This window comes from Macaca nemestrina, chromosome 19 (assembly GCF_043159975.1).
Source record: "Macaca nemestrina isolate mMacNem1 chromosome 19, mMacNem.hap1, whole genome shotgun sequence".
NCBI classification, from domain to species: Eukaryota; Metazoa; Chordata; class Mammalia; order Primates; family Cercopithecidae; genus Macaca; species Macaca nemestrina.
This window is the reverse complement of record NC_092143.1, coordinates 83,670,639-83,684,197: the sequence shown is the minus strand read 5'-3', so window position 1 is coordinate 83,684,197 and position 13,559 is coordinate 83,670,639. Positions and strand designations below refer to the sequence as shown.

Sequence of the window (13,559 nt, the reverse complement as noted above, 5' to 3'; positions counted from 1 at the left end):
AGGTAATGTCTAGGTTTAATGCCAAAATCTCGCTCACTGGCAGGACACATCGGGTAAATATTTCTACTGCAGGAGACCACATTCACTGGAGGCTGCTGCCAGTTTTATCATTGTTATTATGCTCATTAATATGAATACGCAGTCACTGTACCTATTTAAGATTGAGGAGGAGAAACGCAACGTTTTGCTGAAATCCTGACAGCAGGTGCAGGAGGAAGAACGCAGCCCCCGACTCCGCCCCCCCGGCCTCAATCTCCCCGACAGTCACAGCACCAGCCGTCTGCAGTCCCATCCATCATCCTCACTGCACGGAGACCCCTGCACCTTCCTCTCCAGGTGGCTGCAAAGCTGGGACCCAGCAGTGACAGGGGGCTTGGGGTGGGCATGAGGGGCTTCAAGGCTCCTGCAAGCTACCTTCATAGTTACAACATTTGAAAACATAGGAGAATTGACGGGTCAGACTGCCGACGGTTTCCTCTCCCTTCTAAACACTGATTCTAAATTTGCTTCACCGTATTTGTGATGACCTGTTTGACGGCCTCACCAACTCCCGGCCGGTTCCCTCGACAATCTCGTCTCTGCGGTGACTGTCAACAACCCGCAGTCCGTTGTGGCGTCTTCTTCCAGCAGCATTTAAAGAACTTCAGGGTTTCTTTCCTCTAATGTAGATTTTCTCCGTTGTTACTGGAGGAGGCTCTGACATCAGCCTCGTTTCAGTTCAAAACACACGACGTTTTTCTGGGAGTCAGGAACTGAACGCAGAACTTCCCGCGGGCGTCACAAAGGGCCGCTGAGAGGGACAGGTGCACACTGCCACGGATGTGGTCTCCTCTCTGAGGAGCTGGGAGTGACGCTGCCTCCCACGGGCGCTGCTCCCACGAGCGGCGGGAAAGCGTGACGCCGAGCGGCGGCTTCAAAACCAGGCTCCCGGAGCGGCGTTAGTCAGTCAGGTGTGGACGATAGGAAAGAGCACCTGAGACCCGTCGCTGTCCCGCAGTGAGACAGAGACGCAGCCACTTGTCCCGCACAGCCCCACGGGCAGAGGAGGCACCTCCGGAGGAGGGGCTTTGAGAGACGGCGCAATGTGCCTGCTGCGGGAGGTCGCAAGACAGCTGCTCTTCCCGGGCCATCAGGGCCAGGCCAGCCTGGCTAGCTGCTGAGAGGGTCTGCACAGTGACTCCGTGAGGTTAGCTATATATATATATTTTTTTTTTTTTTTGAAGCTTTTTGACTTTTTTTTTATTATCATACTTTTAAGTTCTAGGGTACATGTGCATGACGTGTAGGTTTGTTACACATGTATACATGTGCCACGTTGGTGTGCTGCACCCATTAACTCTTCATTTCCTAACAACCCTCCTAAACATTTGTTTAAGACCAAAACATCACATTGTAAGGACTTTCAAGTTATTCCCAACAGTTCCAAATGTCAAGTCTTGGGCAACATGTCTGCACCAAACATGTGCTTCTGAAGAGGAAACCGAAGTCCCGTCAGGAGGTGACGCTCTGGAGGGGAGGAGGAAAGGAAGTGAGACCGTGCTGGTGCCATCTCCATTCCACTGGTGTCTCATCGGACAGTGGAGATGAGGCTGCCTGACCCAAGAATCACACTGGAAGGCCACAGCTGACAGCAAAAACCGAAGCACAGTGCGGAGGTGTCCACAGCAGGACGTGCGTGGGGAGGATTCTCCGGTGTCCACGGCGGGACGTGTGTGGGGAGGATTCTCCAGTGTCCACGGCGGGACGTGTGTGGGGAGGATTCTCTGGTGTCCACGGCGGGACGTGTGTGGGGAGAATTCTCCAGTGTCCACAGTGGGACGTGCGTGTGGCGAGAAGGATTCTCTGGTGTCCACGGCGGGACGTGTGTGGAGAAGGATTCTCCGCTGTCGTTCTCCCTGGCACGTCACCCCCAGCTGACAAAGTGTATCTTCCCATTGTAGCTTTGGTTTTCAGAAGTCAGCTTTCTTTCCTCCCCAAAGGGAGGGCTTTCCTCACATAAAAGAACATTAAGGCTCCCCTATATGTGTTTTGACCTGATATTATGGCATGAAAGCCACTTGTACCTTCTTACAAAGGCTTAGTGAACTACTTTTGAAAAATGGTAATAGTTAAGAACAGTTAAAAATACACAGTAGTCAGCCTTTTAAAAACATGACAAGACTGACACAGTAGGCATGTGAAAAAAGAAGAAAAAACACACACACTAAAAAGGCTACCCTTTGGCCAGGCACAGTGGCTCACGCCTATAATCCCAGCACTTTGGGAGGCCGAGGCAGGAGGATCACTTGAGGCCAGGAGTTCAAGACCAGCCTGGGCAACACAGTGAGACCTTGTCTCTACAAAAAAACCAAACAGATTACTGAGCGTGGTGGCACGTCCCGGTGGTCCCAGCTATTCCGGAGGCTGAGGCAGGAGGACTGCTTGAGCCCGGGAAGTCAAGGCTGCAGTGAGCTGTGATCACTGCACTCCAGCCTGGGTGACAGCGTGAGACCCCATCTCTAAAAAATAAAAAGAACCCTTCTCTAAGTTGAAATAAAAGGAAGCCAAATAAGATGCTCTGTAACTAAGCAGTCTCCACTTTATTTAGACCAGGGAATGCTCATTATGAGTCAGGCAGCAGACTGGATGGAAATTACTAATTAATTGAACATTACGGCTTAAAACATATTAATTCATCTTACTTACTGCCTTTCTTGAACACAAGCGCATTTCCTAGGTTTTGTTAAACTAATAAAAGGCCATGTTCAAAGGTTATTAATGGGGAAGTTCTCGTTCTGGGGCTGCCTGGCTTTACCTGTCTTCGCGTCCACCAGGGTGCCCGGGTTCGGGCTGGCTGCCTCGAGATTTGCTGGACAAATAGATGTGTGCGCATGACATTTTATACTTTGTGGTTTTAATTCTGGTTTGCATTAATGCAGTGGTTTTGTGGTAACTGCCACAAACCTTGAAATCACACCCTTTCCCTCCCACCTCCCAGTACCTTTATTAACCTCGAGTGTGGGGGATTTGGCTCCGATACCAGAACCAAGAGTCAGATTTCCGTGGTGTGCTCCTCTCGGAAAACATCACTGGAGTGACCCAGTTCAGCGCTGACGCCTGAGTCTCCCCAACTCTAAACACTAAATTTAACTGGATACTTTAAAGGTTGAATTTTTATCTCCTCCGTTCTTCCTCTCCACAGGGGACACGGCTCAACTTCCACACGAAAGATTTAGGTCAGATGAAAAGATGGTATAAAAATCTTCAGCATAAGATTTGTTAAGCATTAGACTGTGCTATTGCCTGTAGAAACCTCATCCCCTGAACATCTTTTAATAGAACCCAAAGGAGACGGGGTCATCTGGTCCATGCCCCGACTTCAGGCCAGACCCCACTAAAGCTGTTCTGGGCAAGTGAGGCCACCACATTTTTAAGGCAGATGTTTTGTTTTTCCAGAGGAACAGACTCCACCATCTTCCTGAACCATGCACACGAGTTCCTGACAGTCTCCACGTCTCAGGATTTATTTCCTTATGATTAACCTGAATCTCCAAAGCCACTGCAGCGCTCACCTCCTCCTGTGCCCTCACAGGTGCCCATGGAGAACAGCTGGTACCTGTCCCCTGCAGACTCACTTGCCCTGTTCCTCCATACGCAGCCACATCTCCTCCAGGCAGAGACAGGAGCGCCAGGAGAACATGCCGCGTGCCGCAGGATTCAGCAGGGGCCCGGGGAGCTGGGGAGGATGACAGATCAGTGGGAAGAAACTCCACAAGGGCCTGGCGGCTGGAGGCCGAGGGGCCCCGACTGAGCCAGAAGGTGAAAGAGGTGCTGGCGCTCTCTGGACACCACGCAGTGGCAGTACTGGTGACGCTGCCGTGTGATCCAGGCACAGCAACAATCCTCCGAGCTTCAGTTGCCATCTCAGTACAAAATTAAGAACTCAACTTCCAAAAGACAGAGGGCTGGGCCCTATGACCTTTGAAGTCTTTCCTTGTTCTAGAATTCGCGAGTGTATTAACCTTTTCCTGAGCCATCTTCACCACTCGAAAGGTTATTGACCCGATTCTTCGTGGCGGCTGAGGGAAGATTTCAGAATCTTCGGTGTATTTCTTCCCTTTTTACTAAGACGGTATTAGTGACACCGTCTTACACTTCAGAAACGGGGGAAACATGCCCTTGTATGTCCTCTAAGAGATAACTAAGTGGGATCCTGCAAGGGACAGCACCAAAGCTGCTTCTCTGGAAGCTGCTGAATGGAAAACATTCGTTGACTGAAGGCAGAATCAGAGACAGAGACGAGAGACATTGACAATCTCAACTGCTTGTAGCATTTCAAGCCCTGAGATTCATCAGCTAAAGAAGGAAAGTGATTTGGGTTCCGGCGCTTTCTCAGAGCCCTCCCCACACCGCCTTCACCTCGCTGGCCCTGGAACTGAAACCATCTCCCCGCGCAGGGAGCGAGGCCGTGGACAAAATGATTCCTGATTGTAATTTACGATGAAACTCTAGATTTACTGGTGTACGCTGGAATTTTAATAGTCCTTCCTCTGAATCCTGCTGCACAGCCCTTCTGAACAGCCGCACACATGTATATTCAGAGGTCATTTTCACCATGATTCACTCACTGAGAAAACTTGGCAGACTGGAAACCTCTCCTTGATGCCAAATGAGACCGTAAGGGCCACCCTAACTGCCAAGCCGGGAGGCGGGTCACGGGCGAAGGCAAACGGGGTTCGCTTGTGCCTTAAGCTGAGTATGAGCCCGTGCGGTTCCCTCTCGCTGCTGTGACAACGGGGAAAAGTGGACTTGAAGGACGTCTAGGGAGACGGGGTGAATTACAAGTTACCACCGCTGAAGACTTTGGGAACCACCATTTAGTAATTCACTGATAAGCCTTCATCCCGGGAGGTGCTGGGGCACCCAAACTTCCTTAACTCCCACTGTGTCATTTATTCAGTGTGTGTGTGTGTGTGTGTGTATACCTTGAATAGATATATTTTAATAATATATCACATATGTTATATGTTATATAGAAAATATGTTATATAATATATAATATGTTATGTGTTACATGTTGTATATGTTACATATATGTTATATGTTATATATATGTTATTAGTGGAGATGGAGTCTCACCCTGTCTCCAGGCTGGAGTGCAGTCACGCAATCATTTCTCGCTGCAACCTTAGTCTCCTGGGGCTCAAGGAACCCCCCACCTCAGCTTTCCACACTGTAGCAATTTCAGGTGTGAACCACCATGCCCAGTCTCAACGTGTATTTTCTGTAAAACAGGCACATGTGAAGATGTCTTGTGAGAACAGATGTATCTGACTTGTTTTGTGAAACTCAGAGGCAGGCCTGAGAGAAGGGCTTTAGCTTTTCGGTGGCACACGGCAGTGTGAACTCATCAGCAAACAGCCTCCAGACTTCAGCTCCTCAGTTCTCCACCTGAGACTGCTGGAAATGAATATGTTTCCTGGAAATGAATATGTTTCCTGAAGCTGTTTTTTTTCTCTTAACTGATGTCCCCTGAAGCAGAAGTTGAATGAAGATTTTATTTCCTCTCTTGGTGAATATATGCTTTTGTGTCAGACAAGCTAAAAGACAACAGGTTGGGATACAGCGAACGTCAATATTGCACCTTCCTTTTCCACCCGTCAACCATGATGCCTCCTCTCAACAGAGCCATCGCCACCGCCCTGCTCCTTCTCCCCCACTCATGTCCAGGTCACGTTGGCTGTCGGCTGTGCTGGGAGCCCAGGAAGGAGGAGGCACCGTGGGATGGCTAGGAAGGCGGCCTCCACACCGTGAGGGAGGACTGCGGCACTGCATCCCCATGTCCGACCACGCGCCCCCGTGTCCAGGCCACGCGCCCCCGTGTCCGGGCCACGCGCCCCCATGTCCAGGTCACGCATCCCCATGTCTGACCACACGCCCCCATGTCCGGGCCACGCGCCCCCGTGTCTGGACCACGCGCCTCCATGCTGGGCCCTGCCAGGACTTCTCAAAAGCAGGACTCTCCCCCCGGGTGGCCCCGCACACAGACGGGAGGAAGCAGAGGGCCCACAGGCTGAGCGGGGTCCTGGACAACGACTACGGGGCTGGAGGCAGGGATGGCACGGCTGGGCTGTCACCACCTCCCTCTGCTGTTCTGTGCCCCTCCTCCCAGCCGCGGATGAAGTAAAGAGGCCGTGTCCAGCTCTGAGTCCCAGACGGGAGAAAAAATCATGTCATCTCCACCCCTCTCAGTTCCTTGCTTAAAGAAGAAAAGCTCTTATGTGACCGGTCAGGCACGGTGTCCTATGCCTTAATGAAATCCTGCCATTCAAATATGGGAAAATATTTCCAAAGCATTCAAAGCAAGGCCCAGCTAAGAACAGCTTCTTCTCAGAACCTTAGCAACACCAAAGCCAGAGGCCTCAGGGGTGCACAGTGCAAAAGAGGACACATGATTTGTTTTTCCATAAAATATTTCTAGTGATCATTGCTTCACAACCTACTCTTCTGAAGGTAAATTTTCTCTCAATTTTTCTAGCCCTAAAAGCTGACTCCACGATTTAACAAGTCCCTTCATGACCATGTTTTACATAGAACCGTCATGCGAAATAAAAGTAAAAATGAAAAGAAAGACTCACTTGACTGAAAAGGAGAACCAGGGTGTCAGGCCTGGCCGTGGGGTAAGGATGTACACTTTGCCAGTGCGAGCAGACTTTTGGAAATGGTATTTAAATGCCTGAAGACAATGTAACTTCTGGGCTGTGGGCAGTATGTCACGGTGTTTAGAGGATAAGGGATTGTGTTTTGATCCTCTCCTTTTTTTTAAGACAAGATCTTACTCTCACCCAGGCTGGAGTACAGTGGCGCAATCATAGCTCACTGCAGCCTCAACCTCCTGGTTTCAAGTGATCCTCCTGCCTCAGCCCCCCACACTGCTGAGATTACAGCGGCTGTTATTTTTTATTTTTGTGAAGACAGGGTCTTGCTCTGCTGCCCAGGCTGGTAGCACAGAAATCCTCCCACCTTGGCTCCCAAAGTGCTAGGATTACATGTGTGAGCCACTGCACCCAGCCCGTCCTCCTCTATTTACCACACTTGTTTTTAACGGAAGGCAGGAAGAGTGGGGCTGTGGGGGATGGAGAAAATGTGGAAGGGGGTCTGGCATGGCCTGGTGCTCCCAGGGCACCCCCTGCCCAGGCGACTCAGGAGTTGCTGGGACAGCTCCATCTCTGAGCGCCTGTCATCTCCCTGCAGGGATCCAAGGCCCTGGACACCTTCCGGAGGGCCGCCCAGTCAGCGGTGATCCCATCCTGAGTAGGCTCTGACAACGCCCACTGGCCCTCCCGCGGCCTTTTCAGGGAGGCCAGGCGTCCTACGGGGCTGGGGAAGAAGGCGAGTGCCGAGGAGCTGCTGCCCCCACCCGGAGTGCAGGAAGAGTGAACACACAGGAGCAGACAGATTCAGATCCGGGGGGAAGGGAGGAACAACTCCTGCTAATACTGCAGCCGCTCCACCGGACTGCAGCAGTGCTGGGCTGTGAGAGGATGTCCCTTCGGGCAGAGGCAACTCGGAACCAGAAGAAAACTGACAAAGATGAGATCCCGTCAAGAGCCCGGGAACAGGGGAGAAATCCAGGATTCACCTTCCCGTACGCTGGGGTGGATGAGTCCTGTGCAGGCCGCTCGCACCCTTCCTCTGTGCCCTTCAGGCCTGACAGCCTCCTGGTCATTCCGGGGACGAGAGTATGGCCTGCTTCTAGCTAGACCTGCCCGAATCGGTCTTAGGGGGTCTCGGCGGATCTTAGAGAATGAAAAGCTGCATTTTCAGTCGGGGGCAAAAACTGTATGAAGGTAGCATAAACCATGGCACTGTATTCATTACACCCATGAAAGACAGCATTTCAGCCCTAGGAACAATAAAGCCAGCCTCACAGTCATCAATGGAATGATGGAAACACCTGCTTTTCCTCGCACGGATTCGTGAAAGCCTCTGTGGTGTTCTGCAAATTCCATCATCAGACAGGACCAACATGCGAAGCTTTGGCCTGACGTGGTGCAGACCCAGACGCTGTCACCTGATGGGCAACGTACCAGGTTGAGACACAGGAGATCCGTTTTCCTGGCCTCTAGTTCTGGGTCTGGTTCTTTGTAAAATGGGTGTAAAACTCCCTGCCGGGCCGCTGGACATTAACTTTATCACTGCTCATACGCGAACGTCCCTGCTCCACACAAACGCTCCTTTTTGCTATAAAATCAAACGTTAGTATCTTCATTACGGCTTACTAAATCCCAATCACCGACACTACATAGAATCTTTAAAGGAAACAGACACAAACCAGATTCACTGGTGCCAGCTATTATTTCAAACATGTAAAGTATCTCAAAAAGAAATAAGTCAAACTTATCCTCACTCAGTTCCAAATACGTCTATCTTAGGGTATCTTTCCAAAAATCTCTGTCGTTAAGCTGGACACACACACACAGGTGCCGGCCCACGGCCCGAGTGTGACGGCCGCCCTCGGCGACAAGCCCGTGGCTGACAGCACAGGAGCAGCCGGCCCGCCTCGGTTCCACAGGTGATCTCCCGCAGACGGAAAACGGAGGTCTTTGGATGCTTTCATCGTCCCAGCTGCCCTGCAGGTGGAGGTTTAAAGTAAATCATTCACGAACCCTGTGGCAGAAACGCGGCACACCTCAGCTCCTCATCGTCAGCTGCGAGGGACTCTGCCTGGGGTCCCGCAGGCTGAGTAGGGCTCTGCGGCCTTTTCCATGAAGAGGAGGAGAGATAAGTCGGCCACCCACTGTGTCCAACTAAATCCCTCCGGCAGCCCAGTGATGAACTCTGAGGCTAATTTCCAACATCTGAGAGGTTCAGGCTGGAGATACAGAATATTGTCCAGAGAGAGGAGGCCCAGATCTAACGGGGATGGGGGGTGGGGCGTGCAGACGCTTTACCTGGACCCTCCCTGCCACACCAACGAGCCAAGGACTCCAGAATCTGGTACAGCCAACACCGGGCAAAGTCCCCAGTGCCCACCTCTCACATTCCCCGAGGGAGAGGCATGGACAGAGGGTCTATTTCAGTTCTAGGAGGGGGAAGCACGTTCCATGCTGGCTATCACAGAACTGGATAGCTGGAGAAGCCCCTCGCCCTGCCTTGGCCCCAGCTCTGTCCTCCCGCAGGCCTGTGTCATCCGCACGCGCTCGGAGGGATCCCAGGACACTCAGGATGCAACACGGCCCGTTCTGGAGGAGGGCCAGGCTTGTCGGGGAGACGGCAGGATGCGCATTTTTGCTTTTAATATTCCATTTATTCCTTTCTGGGACACATCATTTTAAAAAACTTCCCCTGGAAACATCCATAAACCATAGATGAGGTGAAGTTGAAGAGGGTTTGGGGCTATCATTTTATTGAGGTAAAAATATATATACATATAGAAAAGCACACATAACTTACAGTCTTCATAAACTGAAACACCCATGTACATTTTTTAGCTTGGAATGTGATATTTTGAAAAAAAAAAACTCACAAAAGGATCCATAAACTGAAAAAAAAAGTTCCATTTCAATGTAATTTTCTTGCTACCACTTCATAATATAGGTTGGATATCCCTTATCCAAAATGCCTGGAGTCAGAATTGTTCCAAATTTTGACCTTTTTCGAATCTTGAAAACTTGCATTATACTTACCAGTTATTATGTTATACATCCACCTTCCTAATCCAAAAATCTGAAATCTGAAATGCTCCAATGAGATTTCCTTTGAGCATCACATTGGCGCTTAAAAGGTTTCTGACTTTTGAGCATTTAAAATTTTAGGTTACTGTTATCGGATTGGGGTGCTCACCCTGTGGCTGTTGACAGTTACAAGCAAAGCTGAAGGGAATATAATAAGTGGACCACAGTGGGTCACAGGAAGCCATCTGGGTCCAAGGGCTTTCACGACAGCAGGGTGGATGGAGTGCCCCAAACAGGAGCCTCCTGCTCTCTGAAGGGCAAGCCTGGTTTTCACGCTACCTTCACAGCGGTTTAGGAAAAGCACACGTTCCGTGTCTCTTTGGCCATGTCTCTTCCAAGTGGGGAAAATCTAAATTTTATTCCCTTTTGTCGTGAGTTGTTTACAGAAGACAAAGAGAGATATGCAACTTTCATTTATCTTTTAGCCATTTTCTTTCATCCCTGGCACAAATCTCCTCCCTCTTTCTTCTAACCCACGTCCCTTTAAGTCACTCGTGTTAAAAGCAGCCAACAGATGCTGGGGATAATTTAATGCAGTGAAGTTTTCCTTCCACACCTGGGAATGTGATTGTGCCCCACGCTGGGTTCCACACCTAGGAATGTGATTGTGCCCCACTCTGGGACAGGGCTGCTGCTGTGTCACGGTTCTGCGACAAGAATAATACACCTGGTCGCCGGAGAATACACATTCCAGGCAACAATTTCACATAACTAGAGGCTGCAGGGTGACTAGGCCCTTTTGAAAAACAGGGTGCAGACCAAGCTGGCTAAGACCGACCGAACCCAATGCAGTGCTGGATTTGAGCTAGGTCTCACCTCGGACCTCATTATCCGCTCACTGACGTACTCAATCACACACCACCAACATCATGACAGTTCCAGGACACCCTCATTTGGTGTAAGAACGGGTGGCACTGGGCCAGGCGCAGTGGCTCATGCCTGTAATCCCAGCACTCTGGGAGGCTGAGGAGGGCAGATCACCTGAGGTTAGGAGTTCAAGACCAGCCTGACCAACATGGAGAAACCCTGTATCTACTAAAAATGCAAAACTAGTTGGGTGTGGTGGTGCCCGCCTGTAATCCCAGCTACTCGGGAGGCTGAGACAGGAGAATCGCTTGAACCCGGGAGGCAGAGGTTGCAGTGAGCTGAGATCACACCACTGCACTCCAGCCTGGGCGACAAGAGCGAAACTCTGTCTCCAAAAAAAAAAAAGAAAAAGAAAAAAGAAAAAAAGAATGGGTGGCACACCACAATCCCAATAAATCACCTTTTCCCAGGAATTTCCATGAATATTCCACCCCTTGGTTAAAGAAACCCATAAAGACAGCAGCCCTCAACCCCACTGTGCGACTCTCTCGAGTCTGCCCCACGTTTCCTTCTCACGAGAGTGTACTCTTCACTCTGCAATAAATCTTCGTACTTTCACTGCTTTCTGACTCATCCTTGAATTCCTTCTCACGACAGGGTCAAGGGCCTGGATGCTGGCTGGGGTCGGGGTTCCACCAGCATTAGGGACCTCCTTGGTCCCTGTATCAATTCCACCCCAGTTTGTGTAAGGACACTCGGCTGCTCCCTGAGCTCTGGGGAGTCTGGTCTGGGGAGCGGATTTCTCCATCTGTGCACCTGCTGGCATGACGGGCACCTGGGTGTGGGTGCCCCATGTGAGCGTGGATGTGCAGCGTGCGTCTGCAGAGCTGGAGACTCGGGAGCTAAGATCCAGACAGATCAACAGATTCTAGGTGATGGGAAGCAAGAACTAGCCTGTTACAACTAAAAAACGCCCGGAGGCAAACAAGTGTCTGTGAGGCCTGGCTCTCCTAGTACACAGGCTGCCTGGGGCACAGGAGGGGCTCCACAGTGACTGGTGGCAGCTGGTTACAAGAAATAGGGGATTTGCCACATCCCTGAAGCCAGTGTAGCATTGACACATTTCAGAAACGCACCTGGAAGGGTGCAGAAGGGTGAGACGGGCTGTACGGTGCCACTTCATCTCAGGACCTGTTTCTATCTTGCTCTCTCCCCTGCAAGGCAGTGGGGTGCGAGGGCACAGAGGGGCCCACGGAGGGGGTCTGCACTCTGCTCCCCTGGCAGGCCCTGCCCCGGCCCTGTAACACTCACGACCAGGCCAGGGCTGTAGGGAACAGGACGAGAGAGCACACCCAACACAGAAGCGACGGGAGACGGCAAGGCGGGGCGGAAAGGGGACCGAGCCTGTCCCTGAAAGTCCCTGCCAGTCTAGGGAAGGAAGGAGCTTGGAGAGGTGCCGGACTCGAGGGCCAGACGGCCGCTTTTCCATGACGGAGCCAGCGTCACTCTCTAAGAGCCCAGGCAGCTCACTGAAAGCCTTGTCCTTCCCTTCCCTCCCACCTGGACTGAAATTCAAATTCCTCGGCCAGGACCCTGAGACCCCGACCAGGCCCCTGCCCTCTCCCGTCTCCCCCTTGCTCTCGGCGCTCCTGCCCACCTCCTGCCTGTGTCCGGTGCTGTCCATGAAGCGGCCAGCAGCGCTCCCTCCCTCCCTCCCGGATCCACACTCCACTCCAAGGCGGGTTCTCCAGGACACCAGCCCTGGCCTTGGCAGAGCCACGGCTCTCCAGGTCCCCCTTCATTTCTCTCCACAGCTCCAGACACCCCACATTACATTACAGTTTTCCTGCTTATTTTCAACCTCTGCGAAGGCAAGGGTTTCACTTATTTAGTGTGGAATTGCCGATGCCGAAGAGTTCACAGTTTAGTCACACTTACCGGATGAATGACAGAAGAAACAAGTTAGCTAGCTCATGCACACGAGGCCTGCAGCCTGAGAACCTGCCATAAGACGGAACGCGGAGCAGTTCTCGGCCTCGGCAGCCACGGAAAGAAAGACGCCAACGCCACAAACACGTCTTTCTTTCTGAAGGTGTCAGCACCTGTCAGGGCAGAGCAGCCTTGGTTCCTCTTTGAGCAGCCCTTCCTGGTCCGGCCACTGGGCCCTGCTGGGACAGACACCCTTCGTGCTCCTTTCTGGCCGCATCCCCAACCCAGCAGCAAGGGCCAGAGAATCCTTCAGCCCAACGCCCACCGTGAGTGCAGCACACCAGGGACAGGCTAGCGCAGCCACTGCTCTTCCCCAGCAAGCAGGCAGGTGCCTTTCGCTGCCCTCCCTGGAGAGACAGGAGGGTCCCCGACGTGCTCTGAAGCGGATCATGGTCGGGGAACAAAAAAGAAATGATCGCTCTCATCAGAGTTTTACGTAAGGAAAAAAGGCCCCTATTTAAAACAATTATAAAACTTCAAATGCCCGAGAAGCATATGAAAAGGTGCCCGGGTTCACTACACATCAAGGAAATGCATTTGCTGCTGTCACGCGGTGCCGCGGAACCGATGCCCCGTGCATGTCCCGGGCCCGCAGGAGAGCAGACAGCGTCACCGCGCCCAGCGGGGAGCGGGCAGAGGCCCAGGAGTCACGAGGGCACGTGGCCAAGTTCCCCAGTCCAGTGGCTGAGGCTGAGCCCCTCACTCAGGCCTTCCTGGCTCCCAAGTCCATGTTTCTACCACCAACGACACTCCTACCAGAGGCTTAGTGGGGTCAGTGGAAAAGGGGCAGCTCCAAGCGGTAACAGTTATGCCAGCACCATGCCAGCCAGACACCTGCAGAGCGAAGCGCAGGCCGACAAAGCAGGTCCTCCCTGCGAGGAGCTCAGGTCCACCGAGAGAAGGCGGGAGCTCCGACACTCTCCACTCACACCCCCGGACGCCCAGTACTCAGCGAAGTCCTAGCAAACAACAGGTGTTCAGAAAACATTGGTTGGTAAATACGCTGTGGAATATTTCTCCAGACAGGGAGATGGTGTCGCGACGGAG

General features: G+C 51.9%; 1 protein-coding gene across 23 annotated transcripts in view; it reads right to left on the bottom strand.

Moving 5' to 3' along the window:
• Positions 1-13,559, bottom strand: part of LOC105478940 (low density lipoprotein receptor class A domain containing 4) — a 436,625-nt gene that overhangs the window by 143,379 nt on the left and 279,687 nt on the right. The window contains exon 1 of one of the 23 annotated variants that reach the window (XM_071085764.1): positions 5,119-5,141. The exons of 21 other annotated variants lie outside the window; for them this stretch is intronic. The gene's annotated coding sequence lies outside the window, so the exon portion shown is untranslated. Of the gene's footprint in view, positions 1-544; positions 1,202-5,118; positions 5,142-13,559 lie in introns of those variants that run through there. One more of the 23 variants, XM_071085767.1, reaches the window with a different exon arrangement.